Below are 23,910 nucleotides of genomic sequence, written 5' to 3'. Positions count from 1 at the left end.
CTCTAGCAGGCCCGTAGAATGCGGGGGGTGGGGGTTATAGTATTTTGCTATAGTAAGTTTCCCTTTAGATGCTGGATGCCCCCCCCCCCCCCCCACACTTTTTGATGTTGTAAGGTCCAGCACTGGCAAATTCCAGGATTTGGTCAGTAAATCACCTTTTCTTTTTTGCTTGTCAGATAATTTCGGGAAGTCCCCCCCCCCCCCCCACTTTTGGTCAGTTTGGTTTTTTTTTCTTTTGAAACTGTTGCTACGAGCCTGCTCTAGATAACTCACGAAAACAAAGAGTCAAATAATAGTTTTTAACCTTTATTCAATTGATCTAAAATTGACAGGTTAACGAAATAATAATATAGTACATGTACCAAAACTGAAAGAAAAAAAAAATTTCTTGTCTTTTGCCACCACAGTATTTTTAAGGTCATATGCAATGTACATGCACTTTACAGTGAACCTTCCAACTGATAATTTTCAGAGAAAATATAATTGAAAATCATGATACCATTAAGTGTTCTTTGACAAAAAAATCAGCATACATTACATGTATCAGGAGTTTTGAAAAAATATCAAATGATGAAAACCCTTGCATTTTTTAAAAGAAAAATCCCCCCCCCCCCCCAAAAATGTTTTATGTGGTATTTTCTTCAAAATTTGATTCAGATAAGGTGTGCAAGCATTACCAGGTATCATAAAATTGCACAAAGATCTTTCAATTACTGGATTTCTTAAATTATAGAGAGAATAAGAAAATATAGTTCAAACTATACTGCGCATATCCTTAAGCCATATCATGTTAAAGACATGAAAGTCAAACACAAACTTCAGCAAACAGGAAGTCTGTGAGCCAATGCTCACTAGTAATACCCCCGCTCTGATGTGAATATACACTCTCATGAATCCCACAATATGGCATGCCTAGTCAAAGAGAGTGTCAAAATTTCAAGCATCTTTGATGAGTAGTTGCTGAGAAAACTGCGACAAAAAATTGTTACAGACAGACACACAAGGGTAAATGAGTATACCCCCCTACTTCAGAGTGGGGGTATAATTATAACAACTGTCGCTTACTACTGCAAATGATCAATAAAAGATCTCTCATTACAAATTTTACTTGTTATTAATCTACAAAAATTTTCTTATTATCTTTTAAAAAATAATTTTTATATAATTTCACATCTACATCCCTACTGATAAAAAAGCTTCCAGACATTGAAAGTTGCTATTCAAATTCATAATAAAGTTGTTGAATAAAATCCACATATTCCTGGTACTTGACAACAGATAGCTTGAAATGGACAAAGTCTTTTTCACATCCTCTGTTTCTCAAATGCTTTTCCAAATTAAATAAATAACTTTTACTTTATAATATTTACAGAGTACTGTGACTGAATGTCTTGAATTTAAACACTCTTTTTGAAGTGTATCTCTCAAAGGTTGGCAGCCTTGATCTATAAAAAAAAAAGAAAAGAAAAATCTCTATTAATCTCTAAAACTTAGAACAATCATAATTGAAAAATTTACTTTGCTATAAAATAATTACAAAATAACTTACGCACATGTATAAAAAACAAATCTCCCTAAATGACACATTTCTTAACCAACATAAAATCTTAAATGAATGGAATCTTTGATAATGATGTTCAACACACTCAGTTGTCAAAGCTGAATTAAGCATCTAAGTTAAAAAAAAAATCAAGGCTTAAATAGTACATGCAGGATCATAATCTTGTCCACAAGTTTCGATGAACTAAAGTAGATGTTAACATTCAGTTGAAGTTACCCCAACATATGTACGTATTTTTTTAAATCAAGAACACAGTCAATGTCAGCTATTTAACATAGAGAAATAAAATTGTTTATCTAGATGCACCCCCTTTCTTCTCTTATGTAGATTTTCCTTATATACATGTATATGCATACAAGTTATTAATCCTAAATCACTTTTTGACCCGAGAACAGCTGCAAGATAATTTTCAATAGGTTGCTTCCCCTTATGTGCATGTGCTCCTTTTCATGAGGTTTTCTTTAGTTAAATTTCTCAAGATTTTTCAGATTAATTTTTTGGTTAACAAATAGTACTGTGTCATACAAAACTCACAACTCCTCTCATATTTTACCTTATCTTCCTTTTGTTAACAAAATCCACTTTTCAAACATCTCTCTCTGCAGTGAGTCTATCCTTAAGTCATTAACTTGTCTTGTCTCCAATACAAAAGTTTTCCTACACAACAGGTATATAAAAAAAATAACAACCTTCATACATGTAAGTTGATATGAAAATATTAAATGTACATACATTGTAATTTATTGAAAAAAATAATTCTAACCTGGACAACTTTTAGCTTGGTTGGCATTGTTATCATCTCTGTTGGCATAATGTAATCTGAACTTTCTAATTTACCCTTCTATCAGGTGGCTATAGTTGCTCGACACATACCAATTTTTTATCCATTTCCTGAAAAAAAATGAAATTCTAATTTACTATGTGTATTAAAATGTTATTCCTTTTAAAAAGAAACTTACACTAGTGATTCAGGGGACCTAGGTTCAAATCCTGGTTTGGTCCATCCCATATTTATTTGGTGCCATTGATCACCCCTCGACTTGCAGGTAAAAGGCTTGCCAGGGGTAAAAAGAACTTGAGTTGTGTCTTCAAGGGCAAATACAATTTAAGGAGGGAGGAATTTGGTGATCAGACAGGCTTGATCCCCATCGCCAGATCACTCAGTTAATAAAAATGCTAAAGCACCTGATTAGTGATACAGAGGGCTGGGTTCAAATCCTGTTCTTGCTTATGCAGCATTTTCCTGTTACACACCTAATGTCAATGGCAGAGAAATTCAAGAACTTTCCTGTCATCAATAGACAAATATTTTGGTGACTAATTGTCTGAGTTCAGCTATATGGTACATGTTAAATTAAACTTTTTACCTCAAAGGCTAAGAACATACAAATTACAGTTTTCTTAGAGACAGTATACTAGGCAATCTGGATACATTTCCTTTGTCTGACATGGAAAAAAACTCCCATATTCATGACAGGTTTTCTTAATTTTTCACTGAAAATAACAGCTTAAAATATGATTTTTTTTAATCTTGTTTACCTAAAAGTTATGCCCCAATACACCTTATTTGACCACGTTATAGTCATTAAAGGAATCTATTTCTCAAATTAAAGAAATTGTAGGCTCCTTTCATTTACTAATTCTTGACCTTAAGAAAAAACTGCAACAAATATGTTTCAAAAATTGACAGAAAAAGCGATGTCGGCCATCCATATGGAACAGCGTCCAATCATAAAATTATGTATTATCTAAAATATGGTTGAAACGATGTCAGAGACAAACTAATTATTCATTGACAAACATCTAAAAATTATTAGAATATATTTAGGTCATTGATTTGAAATTGGTATATATGATTTTTCAAAGGAGAGTACAATTTGAAAGACAGTACAAAAAGTGGAAAACTACTGTTACTGTTACTTGATGAAAATAAAATTATGACATGATTATATAATAGTGTTGTAATTTGCATGCACTATGCCTAAATAGTAGTCAGGGTTTGACACATGGTGCACGAGCCGGAGGGGAGTGCACTATGTGTCAAACCCTGACTACTATTTAGGCATAGTGCATGCAAAGTACAACACTATTGTTATTATTATGCTGACTGTTGTATAAAAACGACAACATCTTCTCCATTTCCAATGTTTCATCACTTCTTACATTCATGTTAGTACACCCCTAACATGACGTCACATTGTGCTACATGTACATTATCTTTTTTCTTTAATTTTGAATGATCCATGTACAGATACATGTAGTTTCAGAGAATTTCAGTTGAGTGAAGGGGAAAAAATTGCAAAAAACTTTTTTAGAAAATTAATTTGTTTATTTTTTTTTCTTTAAGTGTAAAATATTTGAAACTAAGTTTATATATATTATAATACAGTGCTTTAGACAATGTCGTCTGTGGCGTAATCGGTAGCGAGTCGGACTGATGATGTCGGGGTCGTGAGTTCGATCCATGGCGTGGGAGCTGTTGGATTTTTTTCAGAAAAAGAAGCCACGCACTAGCTATTTCGGCATAGTATGTTTACGATATATAATTCCTTAGAACACTATGTGAAAATAGTTGGGTATTGATTATATAGAGACAAACTGACAGGAAGCATAATAATGTGTAATAAATAAAACGCAACATCGGACTGGGCTCTGCAGCTATATACAGGAAGTGTGCATACTGATGATACTCTTAAATTATCGTTTATTGAATTTTAAAAATTTACTCCGTTATGGTCTATATGTAAATATCACACACACACTAGCAGTGCATGTGGCTAAATCAAGAAAAAATTGTATGTGCACCACAAATACTTGATAATCATAGGTAATAAGAGATATAACAGAGCTCACCTCAACGAATGTTGTCTTTAAGTAAGGCAAAGTCCCACACTAAACTAATAATCTAGTAGTCTGCATCCCTACATGTAACATTTATGCAATTTTAGTCTAATAGGGCTTGCAGTTACTTGGGAATGGACTTACCAAAAAAATTTAAACTAGTCACTCATCCAGAAAATGTAAGTTAAATCCACCATCTGAAGCAAGTTTGAGAGTGTTTATCCCATGATGCATCATCATGCAAGTTTGGTCCAGATTGCCCTTATAATTTCTTGGTAATGGACCTGTTAAAAATCTTTAAACCTGGTCACTTATCTGGAAAATGTAGGTCAGATCCAACATCTGAAGCAAGTCCAGTAATGTGCATCCTTAGATGTATCATCCATGCAAGTTTGGTTAACACCAGGCTTATAGTTACTATGAAATGAAATCTGCTCCAAAAACTTTATCCTGGTCACTCATCCGGAAGGAAAATGTAGGTCATATTCAGCATCTGAAGGAAGTCAAGTATAGTGTGCATCCTAAGATGTATCATTTGTACAAGTTTGTTCAACCTAGGGCTTATAGTTACTTGGAAATGAAACCTGCTTAAAAAACTTTAATCTGGTCACTCATCTGGAAAATGTAGGTCAGACCCAGCAATTGAAGCAAGTCCGGTAGTGTGCATCCTTATATGTATTATCCATGCAAGTCTGGTCAATATAGGGCTTATAGTTACTTGGAAATGCTCCTTTTAGCTGAATTTGCAGCATCTGAAATCTTGACTGGTATAATGAAACATACTAGAAGCATCCTTCATGCATCTCTGATTAATATAGGGCATAGAAGTACAGCTGACCTTCTGTTTTTTGAACACGGATATATCTCAAATACCATGGATATGTTGAAGTTATATTTTGAAGTCCCATCTGCTTATTCCTTAAGTATTTTACCCTGAATATCTTAAATCCTTGGTTATCTCAAAGTATTTTCTTTGTCCCTTTGAGTTCGAGATAACGAGGTTTGACTGTACTTGAAAAGAAATCTGCTCCAAAAACTTTAACCTGGGATGCGGACGCCTGCACTGACGGTATTACATAAGCTCCCCAACTTCGTTGAGGTGAGCTAAAAATTCAAAATCCATATTCTTGACGTTATCATGAAACTAACTTAATGTCATACTGGGCTGTGCAGCTTGTATATACAATCTATTCACACCTATAATTTTTGTGAAATAGAGTTTATTGTTTAATTTTTATATATTTACTAAATCATGGTCTATATTAAAATTATGTTGTAAACATTTGGCAGAGTGGTCAATATCAAGAAAATTATGGCATTTGTCTAAGAACTTTCTGGACAACCCTCATACAAGTACTCGTTTAACTCAAAAATCTTTATTAAGGTCATGAAATACCCAATTTTCATCTAGAATGTCACAATGATCTGCAAAACTCAAAAGGAAAAAAATTGGTGGTACAATTTGGTGAATGAAAATGTATCAAACAAAAATCTAGCATAAAACCCATTATTAAGGTGACCAGAGATATATATATGATCCTTGAAATTTAAAATCTTTATTAAGGTGACCAGGTATTCAGGGTTGTCCATAAGAACTGAAATAGAAAGAGGACATTTTAAAAGTGGAAGGCTGTCTTGGATTCCTCTGCTAGTGAGGGTTGAGGGGGCAATGCAAGAATAACTGGGGGATTATGTCATTACGGGCGGCGAATTTACCTGGCCCCTGAATCTTGAGAACAACCTTGGGTATTCTGCATTTAAGCAACATGATTCCTCACTATTCCTTAACATTGAAGAATAAAACATCTTTAAAAATCAAAAATCTAGCTTACATGCATTAACCCATCATTAAGGGGACCAGAGATATATGCATGATTCTTGAACTTTAAAATCTTTATTAAGGTGACCAGGTATTCAGGCTTGTCCATAAGAACTGAAATAGAAAGGGGACATTTCAAAAGTGGAAGAGTGTCTTGGATTCCTCCTCTAGTGGGGTTTGAGGAAGCAATGGCAGAATGACAGGGGGATTAAGTAATTACAGATGGGGAATTTCCCTGGCCCCCACATCTTGAGCACAACCTTGGATATTCTATATTTAAGCATGTAAAACATTAATCAATTACATTTAAGCAATGATTCCTCACTTTTTCTTAAAACTGATGAATAAACTAATCCTATAAATCAAAAATCTAGCTTACATGCATGAAACTATCATTAAAGCTGACATGAATTCTTAAAAGCGCAACATTTGCATCAATGTATGACTAGTTTCATACCAACTAGCCGTATTCTGCCATATTTCTTTCAGATACCTTGTCTTATTGTAACAATATATACCCCAATGCCCTCGTTACACTTGAGTGAGTTTTTGGTTTGGCTATCGACGCGTGCACATCTCCGACAGTAAAGTATCTGGGAACACATGAATTGATGAAAACATTTCAAAACCACAGCAGATATAAAAACAGTCATAAAGATATTTCTAAGTATCGTTTCGAATAATATAAATGCAAGTTTGGAAGAAAAAAACATAGTTGTGCATGTTTTTTAAAAGCATGCCAATATACAGATATATAGCATAATTAACTTGGAATAATTCACAGTAAAAATTGTACAAACAATTTGCAATTATCTATTGTAAGAATGGAACTAACAACCAGCATATTTGATATGCATGTCCATATGCAAATATAATGGTGCATACCGAGAGAACGCGTCGAATGCTGTAAACTTATTCATACCTGGAAATAGACCACTGTACCCGTTCGAAGATGTGCACATGCCGAGTGATTTACACCTTGTATTTCATTGAAATATGCATCGCAGAAAAGTAATAAACTCTATAAATACTCAACAGTAAAGACGTTGTCATGTCATCATACAGCCTAGCACTCAAATACACTTAGTCCGTGCTGATCAGATTTTGGTCAGCTAGGGAAAATATCAAAAGTGAGAAGGGGAATTAGTATTTACGCGACTGGATAAAAAATAAGAAATCATTAAAAAAAAGTCTGATTGCTGTTCATGAAGTGAAACTAAAAATTGTCTAGATCTAATAAACATACAAACATTCTTTGTGTGTTATATATTGCATTACAGGCTTCATATATAATTTTTTAATTATGAAACAAGTCCTACATTGATGCAAATGTTGCGCTTTTAAGAATTCATGTCAGCTTTAATGATAGCTTCATGCATGTAAGCCAGATTTTCGTAATTATCTAAAAACTAAACTGAATAGTTTGGTGTGAGAAAATTATTTAGAATACATCAAAGCATCTAACCAAAACACAAATTAACAAATATACACACACGTGGGGAGTAGAGGGGGGAGATACTCCCTTTTTTGAGAGTGTCTTTCAGACACGTAGCATTGTTTTTGAAAGGGGACAGCCGGAAGAAATAATTGACACTTTACTGAAAAATCTTTGACAAGCTAAAAAAATGCTCTGGAAAAATGGGAGGGGGCATCCCCAATCCCCGCGTTCTACAGGCCTGTCTTTAATGGTTAATTTTGTAAGGATTTTTTTTTAAAGAATGGCTGGTTCTCCCCACTCTCATCCAACGATACTGTATTGAATACTCAAATATTTTTCTTCTGAAAATGATAGTATGAATGGAATCTGTCCTCCCCCTGACTACGGATTTTTTTCAATCCCTTTTTTCCTTTTTCATTTTTCCCCCAAGTATTTCGGCATTTTTCTGAACCCCTCCAAATTTTTAAGTGCCGAAAGTTTTGTTTTTGTTTTTGTTTTTTTGGCTTATCAATCATTTTACTGCCCCCTGCTCCCCATCGCATATACACATTTTGAGAAACAGTGCTACGTGCCTGTTTTATATGTATGTATAGGAAGCCCATCCAGTTTGAAAATTTTCCCTAGGTAGTATAAAATTTGATACCTATACAATTTCTTGTATTTTAAGAGAATCTGTAAGGATTACTTGAAACCCTACCCGCAAGATTGTGGATAAATACTTTTTTGCATTTTCATACAAGTATACACACACACATTCTCTCTCTCTCTCTCTCCCTCTCGTGTAAGCATACATGAGTGGTTTCAAGAATCTCCTCACTTTACATTTGGGTACACGGTTAGAACTATTTCAATTACCAATGTTACTTTCATATATACTAGGGATGTCAATTTTATTCGAACAGCTTAGTCGAATAGTTGGAGGCTTTAGTCGAATGATAGTCGAATATTCGTTGAAATTTAAATTAATTTTTCATGTCATTTTCACTATTTGTCTTTTTTAGACTAGTTGTACAATATTTAACCTACGCTATCACCATTATACAACGAATTTCTGATTTGTAAACATTTACGTAGTACAATAAATACTATACATCTACATTTATCCAATGCATTTGATTTCAAAATTAATATAATATTTACTGCACATTTTATCTAAATGCAGGATATCAAATGCTTGCATTTGTCCTTTCTTGTCATAACGAGACTACATGTACCCATTAATTGAAGCCATTTCTACGTGTCGTGTCAGTGACCTTTGACTGGTAAACAATTAAAGCGTGCCTCTTATAAAAACAGAGAGAACTTTTAATTATGAGATTTTGTGCAAATTATCAATACAATCTTAACAAGAGGCCCAGGGGCCACATCGCTCACCTGAGCACTATGGCTAGGAAAAAGCAGAAATCAGTTCAGTCTTGAAAGGTTGAAAAGTTTAAATATAAAAGTGGTTGGGGGGGGGGGGTGAATTGAACAAATTTGAATGTACACCACCTACAGATGCTTCCATATAAATATTACTAATCATAGCTTTGCTGTTTTTGAGAAGAAGATTTTTGAAGATTTTTCCTATATACTTTTATGTTAATTAAAACTTTAATCTTCCATTGTGGCCCCACCCTACCCCGGGGTCATGATTTGAACAAACTTGAACCAATATCACCTGAGGATGCTTCCATATAAATATGACCAATCATAACTTTGCTGTTCTTGAGAAGAAGATTTTTGAAGATTTTTCCTATATACACCTAATAGATGTTAAACTTTGATCGTCCATTGTGACCCCACCCTACCCCTGGGGGTCATGATTTGAACAAACTTGAATCTACACCCCCTGAGGATGCTTCCATATAAATATTACCAATCACTGCTTTGCTGTTCTTGAGAAGATGATTTTTGAAGATTTTTCCTATATATTCCTATGTAAAACTTTGATCGTCCATTATGACCCCACACTAGCCCCGGGGGTCATGATTTTACAAACTTGAATCTACACCACCTGAGGATGCTTCCATATAAATATGACCAATCATAGCTTTGCGGTTCTTGAGAAGAAGATTTTTGAAGATTTTTCCTCTATATCCCTATGTAAAACTTTGATCGTCCATTGTGGCCCCACCTTACCCCCGGGGGTCATGATTTGAACAAATTTGAGTCTACACTACCTGACAATAATTCCACATGAGTTTCATCTTTCCTGGCCCATTGGTTCTTGAGAAGAAGATTTTTCAATAATGCCATTAATTTTTTGCTATTTCGTAATTATCTCCCCTTGGAGGGGGGCATGGCCCTTCATTTGAACAAACTTGAATCCCCTTCACCCAATGATACTTTGTGCTAAGTTTGATTGAAATTGGCCCAGTAGATCTAGAGAAGAAGATGAAAATGTGAAAAGTTTACGCCAACGACGACGACAACGACGACAGACAACGGACAAATTTCGATCAGAAAAGCTCACTTGAGCCTTCGGCTCAGGTGAGCTAAAAAGACTGCATGATATTAATATCCATTTAATTACACTCATAACTGTCCCCCAGTTTACATGTATTTACAATTTTGTAACAGCTGTTTAATATTCTTTATGAATAGTTGCATCACGTCAGATCTTATGGAATTGCAGGTTGAAGCTTTGTAATTTGAATCTACAAAACCAAACAATTCTTGAACGTCCTCTCCATTTACAACAATCAGTGGTAAACAATCCTTGATAATCATGTTTGTGATAGCAACATTTTTATTTCCGGCTCTGACATCCCTAATACATACTAATAGTGTAATACATGTACTTACTCAACTTCAATTTAAACCAAAACATGTACTGTAGATTATTTTATATACACATAATTATGTCTGTTCTTGTCGGTAATTGTATCAATCATGCTTGTAATTTGTGATGCCTGAAAGGGCCCCGATTTGAAAATAATCTATGTACAGAAACAAATTGTTCAGTGTTGCTTAAATTTACGATATATTAGTTTTAGTTTTATATCTAAAACAGTTGAAGCCAGTTCATTGTACGTATTTAAATATATTTGATCAAGGAAAATCCGACTTTTTTCCGACGTTTGTTTAAAATATATTGAAGAATGTATTATACATATTCCACCCCCACCCCCTCCTTTTATTTTCTTTAAAAGATGTAAGATCTGTAACAAAAATGTATGTTTATGTATTAAATTTGATGTAATGAAGCCACATTCATGAACTATTAATACATATATCGAAACGGGTATTTTGATTTCTGAAACGTTTTATTCGAGACTATTTTGTGTAATCAGGCAAAATACCAGTGTCACTTTCACCTTTGATATTTTCCCTGACCAAAAATACTGATCAACAGGGACCACATGTGTTTAAGTGCTAGTGACTATGTGTTTACCGTTGAGTTACAAATGGATTTATTTCTTCCGTGATGCATATTTCATTAAAAAGGAAGTTATTATCTCGACATGTGCACATCCCTGTACCGATAGCAGTATTTCAGGTAGATTTTAAAGCATTCGATGCGTTTTCTCGGCATGCATGCATGTACATCTGAATTTGTTATACTTGAATACATAAGTTGCATAGTATGTGCATATACCGTGTAGCAGGCATAATGCTCAATAGTACAGTGTTATTTGAAAAATGAGGTAGCATGTGGTAGCCTTTTCTTGTTTATTGTTCAAATATATGTGTGAATCAAACATGCACGTGCTATTTTGATTTTAATGCATTGCATCTAAATTATTCAAAATTTAAATACTTCTTTATGGTTTTCAGTAAAATTCCTAGTTTTTCAGATTTATGGTATGTTCCAAAACTGCTTTATCAGAGATGTGTACAGGTCTACATGTTTTTATGTCAGTTCATGGCGTGTTCCAAGACTTTGCTATCAGAGATGTGTACATGTCGACAGCCAGGCTAGAAAATCACTCAAGTGTAACAAAGGCATCAGGGTCATCAGGGTTTATATAGCCGGTAAAATAAGAGAGCGAATCTGAAAGAAATATGGCGGAAAAAGGGAGTACGAGAATGAAATAAGTTGTACCAGGATGAAAATATAGCATATTTAAGAGTTCATGTCAGCTTTAAGGGGACCAGAGATATATGTATGATCCTTGAAATTTAAAATAATTATTGAGGTGACCAGGTATTCAGGGTTATCCATAAGAAATGAAATAGAAATGGGACATTTTAAAAGTAGAAGGGTGTCTTGGATTCCTCTAGCTATGCTAAAGGGGGCTGAGGGGGGAATGCCAGAATAACAGGGGGATTATGTCATTACAGGTATGAAAATTCTCAGATATTATAAAGTTAAGCAACACATTTCCTTACTACAGGCAACTCCAAATGGCTCAAACTTCGATCTTTCGACATTCTTGATTGCTTGAAATATTAGCCTTGGGTCTAGTAGCCCTTTTCACAAAAAAACTTAAGTTTTTGCATAAGATTTTAACTTATTAATAAGAATTTCTTACAACAAGAACACATTCGTAGCAGATTGAAGTTAAGATTTTATTTACGACAGACTTCATCCCTAGCAACGACTTCAATATGCTTTATAATCCTTAAATAAGTGGGTGAAAATAAAAATAAAACTTAGTTTTTAACATTTGTCAGCATAACAAACATTATTGACAACAAATATTGAATGCAATCGTTTGTGAAGCAAGGAAGTTTAAAATCTATGTCACAATCAAAAGCCTGACGTAAAAGAAGGTCATAAGTGAAACTTACATTGTAAATATTTTGTAGTGTAATTCACTTAAATTTTTGACAATGATTGTGAAAAAAATATATAATATTATTGTAAGTTGCTTTACAAAGTTCAATTTAACATGTATTTTGGTTTTTGCGGTTATATTTTTACAATAAAATCATTTTTAAAATGCTTAAGAGAGGGTTGGGGCTCTCGTAAAGTTATGATAGATTTTGCACTTACAACTTTCTTAAGAATTTTTGTAAAAACGATTTTTATCATAAGTTTTCACTTAAGATAAAAATATGTTGTAAGATTTTTTGTGAAAAGATCCACAGATTTTTTCCCTATATAACTTAGCAAATTTTCTCTTGATCTCTTAACTCTCGATCAATCTCTCAAAACCCTCAAAGTTAAAATGCAGACCTGCTGTGCATAATCTATTGTATTTTACCATTGATACCTCAAAGTGGATATGTGTACAGCGTTACATAATTAACAACTTTATCTTCACCTTTAGAATATATTTCTTTACAGTGTAACTTAAAAATCTTTAAGGTGACCAGATTCTGAAATTATGTATCATTCTTTCTACATGCAGTAAAACACGCTTATAGCTAACACGTACACTTATAATGAATTGACTCTTAGAGCAAAGTGATTTTTATTCCCTGTGACTTTAAAATATATTGTAAACTTAATGGATATATAAACGAATTACACTTATAATGAAGCAAAATTTTCCATCCCTGGCACTTTGTTATAAGCATGTTTTACTGTAATTCTTACAAAATTTTGTGATAAAATATCAGGAAAAAGATGACTTTTGGTCACAAAACTCACCTGAATGGAATTGCATGCATAATTTTATTTTAAATTTCTTCAAAACTAAATATTCTAATGGTTAAATTTCATCAAACAAACAGCCCTAGGAATCAACACTTTAAATTACCTCAATTAAACACCAAATCCTCCTTCCATTCTCATAGTTGTACAACATGTCTTCTTCATGTAAGTCCTTTCTTGTTAGCATGTATATGCAACTGTTTTCTTTTACCAAAACTTTTAATTCGATCCACTGATTGGTTTGTTTCATTTTCATTGTTGACATCTGTAGGGAAATAAAAGCTTCATAATTACAGGTATTTTAATCAAACTCAAAAGTACCTCTCTTAACAGATTATTAATCACTCTAAAATCTAAATGTTTTCCTTAACATGTAAATAAGTCATAACAAACACATTTTTAAAATATAAATATACATTTTTTTTTAATCTGTAACCTACTGTAGTAGAAAAGGAATGTATAAAGAAAATAAAAGGTTGGAATCGAACTAAGGACACCTGTTTCACTAGTCAAATGTTCTAACCATTGAACTATCAAGGCTGATTCATATAGTCTAAACTACTATTTTGTTCACTCCTTCAACAGTCTTTGATCTCAAAGACACATAACAAGTTCACCTATCTGGAATTAATCACAAGCCCCCACCCCCACCCCCCCATCACACCTTTGTTTGAATTAAAGGAAGCTTTAAACACTGCTCACTGAAGAGTTCTACATTTAGTATCTACTTCTATAGGTATCTCTCAATACCTCAAAGTACGCAGGACTGCAATCATGTGTTGTGGGTTTGTGTTCAGTAAAGTGTGCAGAGTTATGCTTAGGTCACATTTAAGCTGATGGTCAGGCAAATCAAATTTTTGTCGTATCGTCAGCTTAAAAACATGATCAGCTGACAGTAGTATCGAGCGACGTGGAGCAGTCACATTAATTCCTAAGAACACTGGTAATTTTCAAAATTTAGATAATTCTAAGTTGGCCAATAGTCGCCCAATCATCGTTCACTAAGCCACAGTTTGATTTTCACCATCAGCCAACATTTACAAAAACCCAATTCCAATAATGTTGACCCATCGACGACCGACTTTAAGAACTGTCTACCAATGTTTGGATGATGATTGAAGGTTGGTCGACAGACTATTGTACGACTGCTTCAATTGAAGGAATCGACCACCGATGCAGAGAAAATTATAACATGGCCCAACAGACACAAAATTGGTAGGTTGACAAAAAAAGAGGTCAAATTCGGGCAAGACGATGGAAGATGAACAGCTGACTGTTGCCTGAAGAAGGTATTTTTGCCTCAAAAACTGTCACCCGTTGGTCTTTCTTGGAAATGTGACTGGGGTTTTTGAAAACATGTAAACATTAAAACATAGACACTTCAAGGTATTGAGAGTAAATAACAACAGATTATGCATATCAAGACTGCATTTTGACTTGGAGGGATCATGGATTTCTGAATCAAGAGACTGAGAGTTCAAGAGATCAAACGTAAATTTGCTTAGTTATATAAGTAAAAATATCTTTGTAGTCACCTTTTCATCACCTGAAAGATTGGAATTTCCCTGTTAATTAACTACCATTTTGCTTTCTTCTTTGTTTCGTTCAAAATTCATTTAATTTTCCCTTTTTTCTCACCATTTTTGCAATGAGGTCAGTCATATTTGTTAAAGGATTTTGTGTCTAATACAAGGAGTAACATAACCACAATTCAGATCATAATAGAATTTGGCATACATATTACATTTAAGGAGGCTGGGGGGTCAACAAATTCAGGGTTAGAAACTCCTTAAAACTACAACTCGCAAATAATTGCGAGTACCAAGAAAGTGAACCCGCAATTTTATAAGACTACTCGCAATTTTCATATAAAGTTAAATTCATATAAATTAAATACATGTAACTTAAGGAAAAAGTAACTACTGTACAATACACAAAACACAACTACAGTGTGACTTTTATTTAAATTACTGATTTAAATCAAAGGCATTGTGTTCTGTCATATTATATAATTTTGCTACAATTTCAATGCAAAAAAAATCAACTCGCAAGTTTTTGCGAGTTACTTAATTTTTAACTCGCAATTGGGGAATTCTAACTCGCGTTTTGCGAGTTGTATATAGTGAATTTCGAACCCTGAAATTAACCACAAATCAACCACCAGATTTAACTTAATTTTTTAGATATGGTATCTTAAGCTGTGAACTATCATTTGGCAAAGAAAAATTTCAAAAATTTTAGTTTTAAAATTTGATCATTTTCTATATCTTCATATGGAGCTCTTCTTCTAATGAAGATCAATATAGTCTAAAAATGGCCACAACCCCCCAGTATCTTTAAATCTTCACATTTTGCTGCATGTTTATGACATCATGGTATGAAACTGAAGTCAATATGTTGATGACTTGTGTCAAAACCAGAAGTCTCTGATGAGACTGTAGCTCTGCTGGTTTGTACTTTAACAATTTTTTTTTTAAATAAATAATTTTTAATTAGACAATTTCAATATTATTGTGTGTGTTAATTAATTTCACATGTTATAATGAATATTGGACCATAATCTGTCATTGTAAGCTGGCAACAAAGAGAAAAGTATAAATTCGAAATGCAAGTCATGTACACAAAACGAAAGTAGGGTCCTGAATAAGTCCCGTGCATCTCGTTATATCCGGAGTCCACTGTACTGGGTTTCTGGTCTTTGTTATGAACTAATTTTTTGTTTTGTAATACAGAGGAATATGAATAGCAAGTTTAGTTATTACAGATCCAACCATATTTTCATTAATTTTGGGGATAAATGACTATTGGGAAAATTAACACATTCAATTGGGAAGAAAGGTACCTCTTTTGAATTAGGAATGGGGCCCTTGAATGGCCCTAATTATAGACAATCGAGAGCCCTAAGGCATCCAGGTGTGGTTCCCCGACAGCTTGGCGAAACGAATTGAATAACTATCCTACTCCCCCCCCCCCCCCTTGGGATCCCTAATTCTAAATGTTATATGCAAAGCCAGCTGTTATAATACTGCTAATTTCTTTTCCAAAACTGGTTGTTTTACCATTAATTTCATCACCATGCCTCAAAGAAAAATCCAAAAAATTTCAAGAGTGAGAAAAGTAAAAATTCTTTCCAATGGTCATGAACATACACCTGCCTACCAATACATACCTATAAACATGTGGTAAGCACTTTTTATGGCTGTAATGTATTACCGAACATTTTCTAATGTAGTAGGTTATCATTACAGAAAAAGTTGAAACCTGCAGTTTTTAACACACTGAAATTGGATTCCACGTAAAAATACTAATTACAGTTTGTGTACACAATGTGGCATGATTATCTCGTGCAGAAAGACGATGGGATTAGTTAGTTTCGCTTCATTGCATATGATACCTGTGAAATTGATTTCAAATTAATGACATTGTTACATAATTTAGCTAATAAAAAAGAAATATCACCTCTTTACTTGACTACTGACGACATATTTATTATTTATTTGGCACATTATCAGGTCTGGACGATTTCCAAAAATGGAAGTCAAGAACGATAACTGAAAGTTGCCGTAAGTGTACATCATATACAGGTAAATATTTTTCTGCCCAATCAGAACACAGCATTTTTACACATCCCAAAACATATTTCAAAGGGGTTAAAGTTAAAACTGAATATGTATCCAATATTCCATCATCTGCGCTCACCCAACGGTGATACATGTACTGTTAACATACAGGGGTTTTTCTAGGTCTTTAAATCAAGAGCCTGGGCTTTTCTATTTGGAAAAAATAGCAAAATTTGGTTGTAATTAGCAGCAGGGACCTATATATTGTTAGTACAGTATATAGGTCCCTGTTAGCAGATTAGAGAAAATATCATATTTAACACTTTTTTTTCTAAATGAATTCGAGTTTTTCTTCATTTGCAAGGTATTAATTGATTTATTTTACATTCAGTTAATCAGTTTATGGAGCATGCCTTTTAAATTTTTTTTAGCATCATTCCTGTTACATGTATACATGTTACTGAGTTCGACAGACATTATTCTAACCATACTTGTTTGTTTCGATTGTCTTGTGTGCAGGGGTGTGCAATTACCGACGCCCGGGGCTACCAATTTTAGAGATCGGGCTATCATAAATCTATACTGCGTTAGCCCGTTGGGCTAGTAAACACTGGTAAATCTGAAACGAAGGTATACATATATTTACGGCGACTGAATTGATGTACGAATTAACCTTGTTGTAAGATCATAATCTTTAATTCGTTTTAACCTATATGTTTTGTGTGTTGCTATCGCCAGTCGTTTCAGTGACATAATAATTATAGCAGGGACCTAGTATATATGTCCCTGATTATCATAGTCGATAAAAATAGGGAGAAAAAAGCGCAAACCATTATTTGTTTTATTTATTTCAACTTAAATGTTTTTTTTTAACCTTTTTGTTATACTTATACATGTATTGTTTTCGGTAATTAATGGGCTAGTGACTGGCAACCTCGGGCTAGTAACTTTGTTACTGCCACTAGCCCGACGGGCTAGTAACTAATTTTTGTAATTGCACACCCCTGCTGTGTGAGTTCTTACGTCCACTGTTCTTGGCAACTTAGCCCATCTTCCCGTTTCTGACCACTCCATATTGACTTCGGTACAAATTATGAGAGCAATGAATTCCTAATAACTTACCATTTTTTTTTGGTTCTCTCCAAATCTTTGCATTTACTTAGGCGCCATATTGAGAACATTAAGAATTTCGAACCCGATCTAAATTCAACGGATTTCTCTAAAATCCATATCTTCTAAGTAATTTTTAATAAAATTATAAGCTCCTTCAAATTTTCATTAATCATATAAATCACATTTTTCCCATTATTTTGAGTACAACTGGAAGTACATGTTTCTCATTTATTCTCATTTATTCCTTGTAAATAAAATTTCACATCAAATATTTATCTTTGTTTTACTTTGTGTTGCTGGAATTCAGTTCAACCTGACTATCCCAAGAGCAGACTATTATCCCCTCTTAGGGTAGCAGTACAGTAGAATAGAGGGCCGTAGGAACAGAGAAGTGGTAATGGTGGGATATGTTGGACACAAGCCCCCCCCCCCCCCCCCTGAAGAAACACTCAAAAATATCATTTTTGAAACAGAGTAGATCATAATTCATTTGTTTAAAGTAACACTGCTAGACTTTCTTTATTTTATATGTGAAAAATGACTTCAAGGATGCACCAGAACCCACCAAAATGTATATTCATTTATTAATGATTTTAATTTAAGGATTGCACAGGATTGAGTCCTGGAAAAATCTTGTGGGTGGCATATGCCCCCCCCCACCCCCCCAAAAAAAGGTATAAGTAACACAGGCACTTGATTCGATAAAAAAAAATTAACCCATAGTATAATAATATTGCGTTATTACTATACTATGGGTTAAAAAATTTATTACTGAAACAAGTGCCTGTGATAAGTAAGTAGTAATTAAAAATACTAATAAAAGTACTTCATAACACACTAATTGGTACAGTGTGCTCCAAAGAGGCATATAAGTAAGAAGTAAGTACAAGTAAACCCAATTTTATTAATACACCAATTAGCAGAGTTATCATACATGTAAGTACATGTATCATACAACAAAAATATGTATGTATACTTATCTTGAAGCTTTTTTGACATTTAAATCTTCTATAATAATTTAGAATTTTATTGATTTTTTTTTTTTTAAATTGGGTAGTTGTGGTACACTAACCCCGTTTTATATCCTTTTTCTTTTGCTAATAAATACATTTTATCATTTCATATAAAGACTTCAAAATTATCTTTGGTAGACCCAGGATTTTTTAAAGGGGGGTTCAACAGGCTAATAATGGGGTCTGAGCCAGTGAGGACCACCTTGTGGCCCCAGTGGGTAAAGGACAAAAGCCCCTTTAAGCTCCCAGGATTTGGGTCCTTTTTAAATCAGTTTTGTGAGTTGTGTTATGTATATTTTATGTATAATAAAAGCAATATCTAACCAAAAAAAAAAATGATTATTTCACCTTTACTAAATTTTGGCACACATGAGGGGGAAGGGGTATATAGAAACTGTTTTAAGAACAGTTTTTTACGGTAATAGAAATTTCATATTCATCCAGGATTTTAAATTTAAAATACGAATAATAGATTTACCTCCTAAAATTATGTTTCTAGGGAACATAACAAATTTTATTTTAATGCTTTATAGGCAGTGAGAAGGAATTATACACTTAAAGACCTTGAAGACTCAGATTCATATTTGAGTTGTTATTTATATAATTATGATATATGCTGATAAAACAGATTATGACATAATATTAAAAAATAATATTTATACCTAAAAATTATCAAATGTAGTACCTTAGAAAATTACATGAATTAATAGCCAAATTATTGTTACTACAAAATAACATATCTTTACTTATAATATCTAAAATTATAGACAGAAACTGTTTACATCATTGAAAACTGCAGAATAGAGTAAAAACCTCTGCAATACCTTAAATTCTTGAACATGTAATTGTAGAAGTAGTCTTTGACAATATATGACATTGTAAGTCTTGTTCAAATCTTAAACCAAATTTTACTCATTGTTCAAAAACTAAAGAGTGTCATAAAAGGAAGGAAATGGTTTGTGTTGCATTAATTTTTGTAGAATCGTTTGTTATTGTATCTCAAAACACAAATTTCAGATTCTCGTACACAAGAACCCCCCCCCCCCCCCCCCCCGCGCTTACTATCAGCTTCTTTAAATAATGCGTCAATCATATCCATGTTTCGAACGTCAAACCATGAGCATCCACAAACTTAATAATTAATTAAAATAAATATTTGATGATTTTTAAAAATATGTATCATTATGAATTCGAATGAAAAGAAATTAAAAGTGTGTATTCAGAATTTCCTCGACGTTCGCTGTTAGTCAATATTGACGCTATGCAAGCGCGTCGTATAAAAAAGGGGAAAATAATATACAAAAGGCGTATAAAACATAAAAAAAAACCCAGCTGCAAATGATAGTAAGTAACAGATTTATACTTACGAAAAAGGATCCAAAGCACTTCGAGGCGTCTGCCATCGTCTTCTTTTCTGGTTCTCCAGGTCGACCGGAAACCAGGCAACTTATTGCCAGACAAACATGAGTCATTTGTAGACCATGAATTTTCGAAATTTTAAATACTGAACTCACGAATGAATGAAGGGTAAGAAAATATAGGAAATGATTAAACTAAATGGGATATTAATTAAAACTATTCATATATAGCGGATTTTGATTAATATTACACATTTTCTCTGGGCGACTTAATAGATATATATATTCCTATGAAAATATATGCCGGGTTATAAATAATTTAATTATTTCTCGCTATGCGAATAAAAAATGCAGAAATTATAATTGCATTGAAAAAAATAATTACGAAAGAGTCTTATTTCAGGACATCAGTCATCTTACCACAAAGTACACTGCCTTAATAATCAGTTAAAATATTAGGGAGACCGGAAAAAGTCTGCTTAATCCATCGGGGTCCCAGACCGATATATAAATGCTTAACTGGGTTCCCTAACCAAGAAGTCCGGATTATATATATATATATATATATATATATATATATATATATATATATATATATATATATATATATATACAGGTATACATGCTCACGAACCTCTTACATGTACTACATGTAATTTTCGAAGTACTTGATATAGATATAAAAATAATACTAGACGGGTACGTTTAGTACTTGTGCATGAAAAGTACTCGTAATTCCAACATTAGTAAATTGAACTTGCAAAGATACCTTAATACGAAAACGTACATATATTTTTTCATTACATAGGTACCGGTATTTGAATTGTTGTAATTGTCATAATTATTTAATTTAACACTTTAATAATTATAGTTTCAAAGTAAAGCCAGGGTAATCACGTGTCGGTAATCATCCACCTGTTTCGAAGATATTTCGAGTGCTAAGATTAATTGCGATGAGTTTTTTTAATTGATACTTGCTAACTGGATGTATACTTTCTACATTGTCACGGTATACCTGAGAATATACTCCCCCTACATTTGATGTCCCTTAAGTTACGTGTACCTCGTTTGGGCACGTTATCAAGGAGAAATTCAATTATTATTCTTTTTTTTTTTTTTTTTTTTTTTTTTTTTTGATTTTTGAATTTGGAAACGTCATAGTTCTTTGTTACGTTGCATCAAGAGTACATGTTCATGTAATTTGCTGCCACCTGAATGCTGAAAATCAGTAAAATAGCTTTACGAGAGAGAGAGAGAGAGAGAGAGAGAGAGCTGTATATTATTTGAAATTAAAATCACTACAACCGGCACATAGAAAACAATTCGAGTACGGAGAGGGGTGGGGGCTCATCGAAATAAAACATACAGATATTGAATTCTTGTTTTGTTTGTTTTCTGTCTTGTTTTTATTTATTTTTAAAATTTAGAATTTTGTTTGTTAACATGCCGCTCCAGTATGTACATGTATGTAGAAGGGGGGGGGGGGTCATGAACCAGTAAGGAACACAAACTATTCAATTGATCATTTATTTGAAAACAACTTAAAAAACTAATATATTCTTATCAGTGGACCAGTTATTAGTTTTTGTTTGCTTGTTTGTTTTGGTTTTTTGATGTTGTTGTTTTTTTTATAAGTTTTCCGCTAACCTCGCCTTATAAAACAATGATTAATAGCATGGAAGTAAATTATAAACGATCTGTAAAACGAAACTCAAGTTACACTGTACGAGAATGTTTAGTAATTATCACGACCTACATATACATGTACATGTAATGGACGACAGCCTATAGCTTAAATGTAAACTGCTAAATATGAAAACTTAGCATTTTACGTGTACACTATGTCTCAGCTATTTCATAGATAAGATCATAATTCAGTTGTTTGTCTTTCAAACATTTAAATTACGATTTAGCAATTGCAATTACAATTAAAAGTTCCAACTTATTTTAAAACGCATGAATAATGTAAACAAATGAATTTGAAAGCTTTTTTAATTAAGATACTATCATCAATTTCACTCCATCCGATACATTGAAAATAAATTTAACACCTTTTCTTCTTTTTCTTTCGAGATATACTAAGCTTGTAAGTTAAGAAAAATAAAAGTGATAATTCTACGTCGAATGTACGGTGAAATTCTTGAAAATTTATCAACGTTCTCCATATTGTCACTTACATGTACATGTTTCGATCGCCATAAAAACAGTAATGATCGATTTCACTACTGTATTTGGAATATACAAGAGGCGGGGCTTACTGGCGGCAAGATTAAAGCGGGGTCCGCTTCACGCATGAGTGCGTAAAGCGAACCCAGAAAGCGAACGCCGGGCTCGCTCTAGCGGACCCAGAGCTGACCCAGAGCGAATGCATAGCGAACCCGAAGCGAACCCAGAGCGGTCCTAAATTTTCTGAAAGCGAACCCGCAGCGGACCCCGAGCGAATCCGTGGTGCTCTTTGGGTTCGCTCTGGTGTTAGGTTGTGTCCTGTCGGTACTGTAGATACCTGGTAGATCAACATTTCATATTCATATCATTCAAAACATGATACTTTCTTTTATCATTACAGCCTAATTAAGCGGACTTAAATAACGATTAAAATTACAAGATACATGTAAAAAAAAAAAAAATTAATTTCATTACACTTTTGCATAATCACCAAATCTAAAAATTTTCTTTGAATTTCGTTTAGAAACACATGCATATGGTCCACGTAATGCAGTCCTTTTTTAAAGGACAGCAACTTGTTATCTTGTTTTAAAAAGATTTTATTTATCCTACAGGCGTCTAAGTGATCTCCAAACTTTGGGCACCAACTGGCGCCTAATCAAAAATATTTTGTCGCCAACGCGAATTGTTAGTCACCAGGCAATTGTTTTTAAAGTTAACCTTCATAGTAATCAATATAAGGACGTTTGTTTACTAAAAAAAGGAAGGTAGCCAGGAAAACACATGTCCATTGCTAAAATAGTTTCCTCATAAAGTAGCAATTACATGTACGTAATTGAATCAAGATTGAAGATTCAGATAGCATCATGAATAAAAATAAACCAGTTTACTTCCTACAGTATCCAAATAAAACCGAAGTGGGTGAATGGCACTCATAGATCTTAGAAATATTTTTAAGAGAATCGCATGAGGAATAGCTAGTCTTGTTCCCTAATCATGACTTTGAGATTAAAAGAAGACATTTCTGGGTTTTTCCTTAATTTTGTTTTCACAAGGAGTTTTTGTTTTTTTCCCGCTGTTTAGGACGAGCTTATGAACAAGAACAGAAATATATTATTATTACGTTCTATATGTGAAACATGCAATAGTTTGTATTTTTTAGGGAGGATTGACTGGTAAACTGCTGCTTTGGAACAGTATGGGACAATTTTAAACAAGATTTTGTGTTGGTGTTTGTTTTTGATTTACAAATTATATTTTGAAAAAAAACATTTTTACCTATCAATGTAAATAAGCTTTTGACACATCCTCTGTTTGAAGAATTTGAGCATTTCTTCTTTAATGCAAAATGCGACCCTGGATATTACAGTTTGAATTGTATAAAAGTATGCCAATATCCCACGTATGGCAAACTCTGTATATGTCACCGCATTTCTGTGCGAAAGAGTTCTGTGATATCGATCTTGGCTGTGAAATTGAAAAAGGTATAAAATGTTTTTTTTTTTTTTTGTTTTTGT

General features: G+C 33.4%; 1 long non-coding RNA gene across 1 annotated transcript; it reads right to left on the bottom strand.

Annotated features, from left to right (window-relative positions):
• Positions 1–325: 325 nt before the first annotated feature.
• LOC133195639 (uncharacterized) lies at positions 326–20,302 on the bottom strand. The gene is made up of 5 exons (XR_009722223.1): positions 20,237–20,302; positions 13,290–13,448; positions 2,325–2,452; positions 2,115–2,218; positions 326–1,445 (listed from the first exon to the last, which is right to left on the bottom strand). It is a non-coding gene; the product is annotated as an uncharacterized LOC133195639 (long non-coding RNA).
• Positions 20,303–23,910: the final 3,608 nt, after the last annotated feature.

The sequence above is a fragment of the Saccostrea echinata genome, unplaced genomic scaffold (genome assembly GCF_033153115.1).
Source record: "Saccostrea echinata isolate AGI-Se365-2 ecotype Australia unplaced genomic scaffold, CSIRO_AGI_Sech_v1 ptg000029l, whole genome shotgun sequence".
NCBI lineage: Eukaryota > Metazoa > Mollusca > Bivalvia > Ostreida > Ostreidae > Saccostrea > Saccostrea echinata.
The sequence above is the reverse complement of the archived record's forward strand: the minus strand, read 5'-3'. Positions and strand labels throughout refer to the sequence as shown.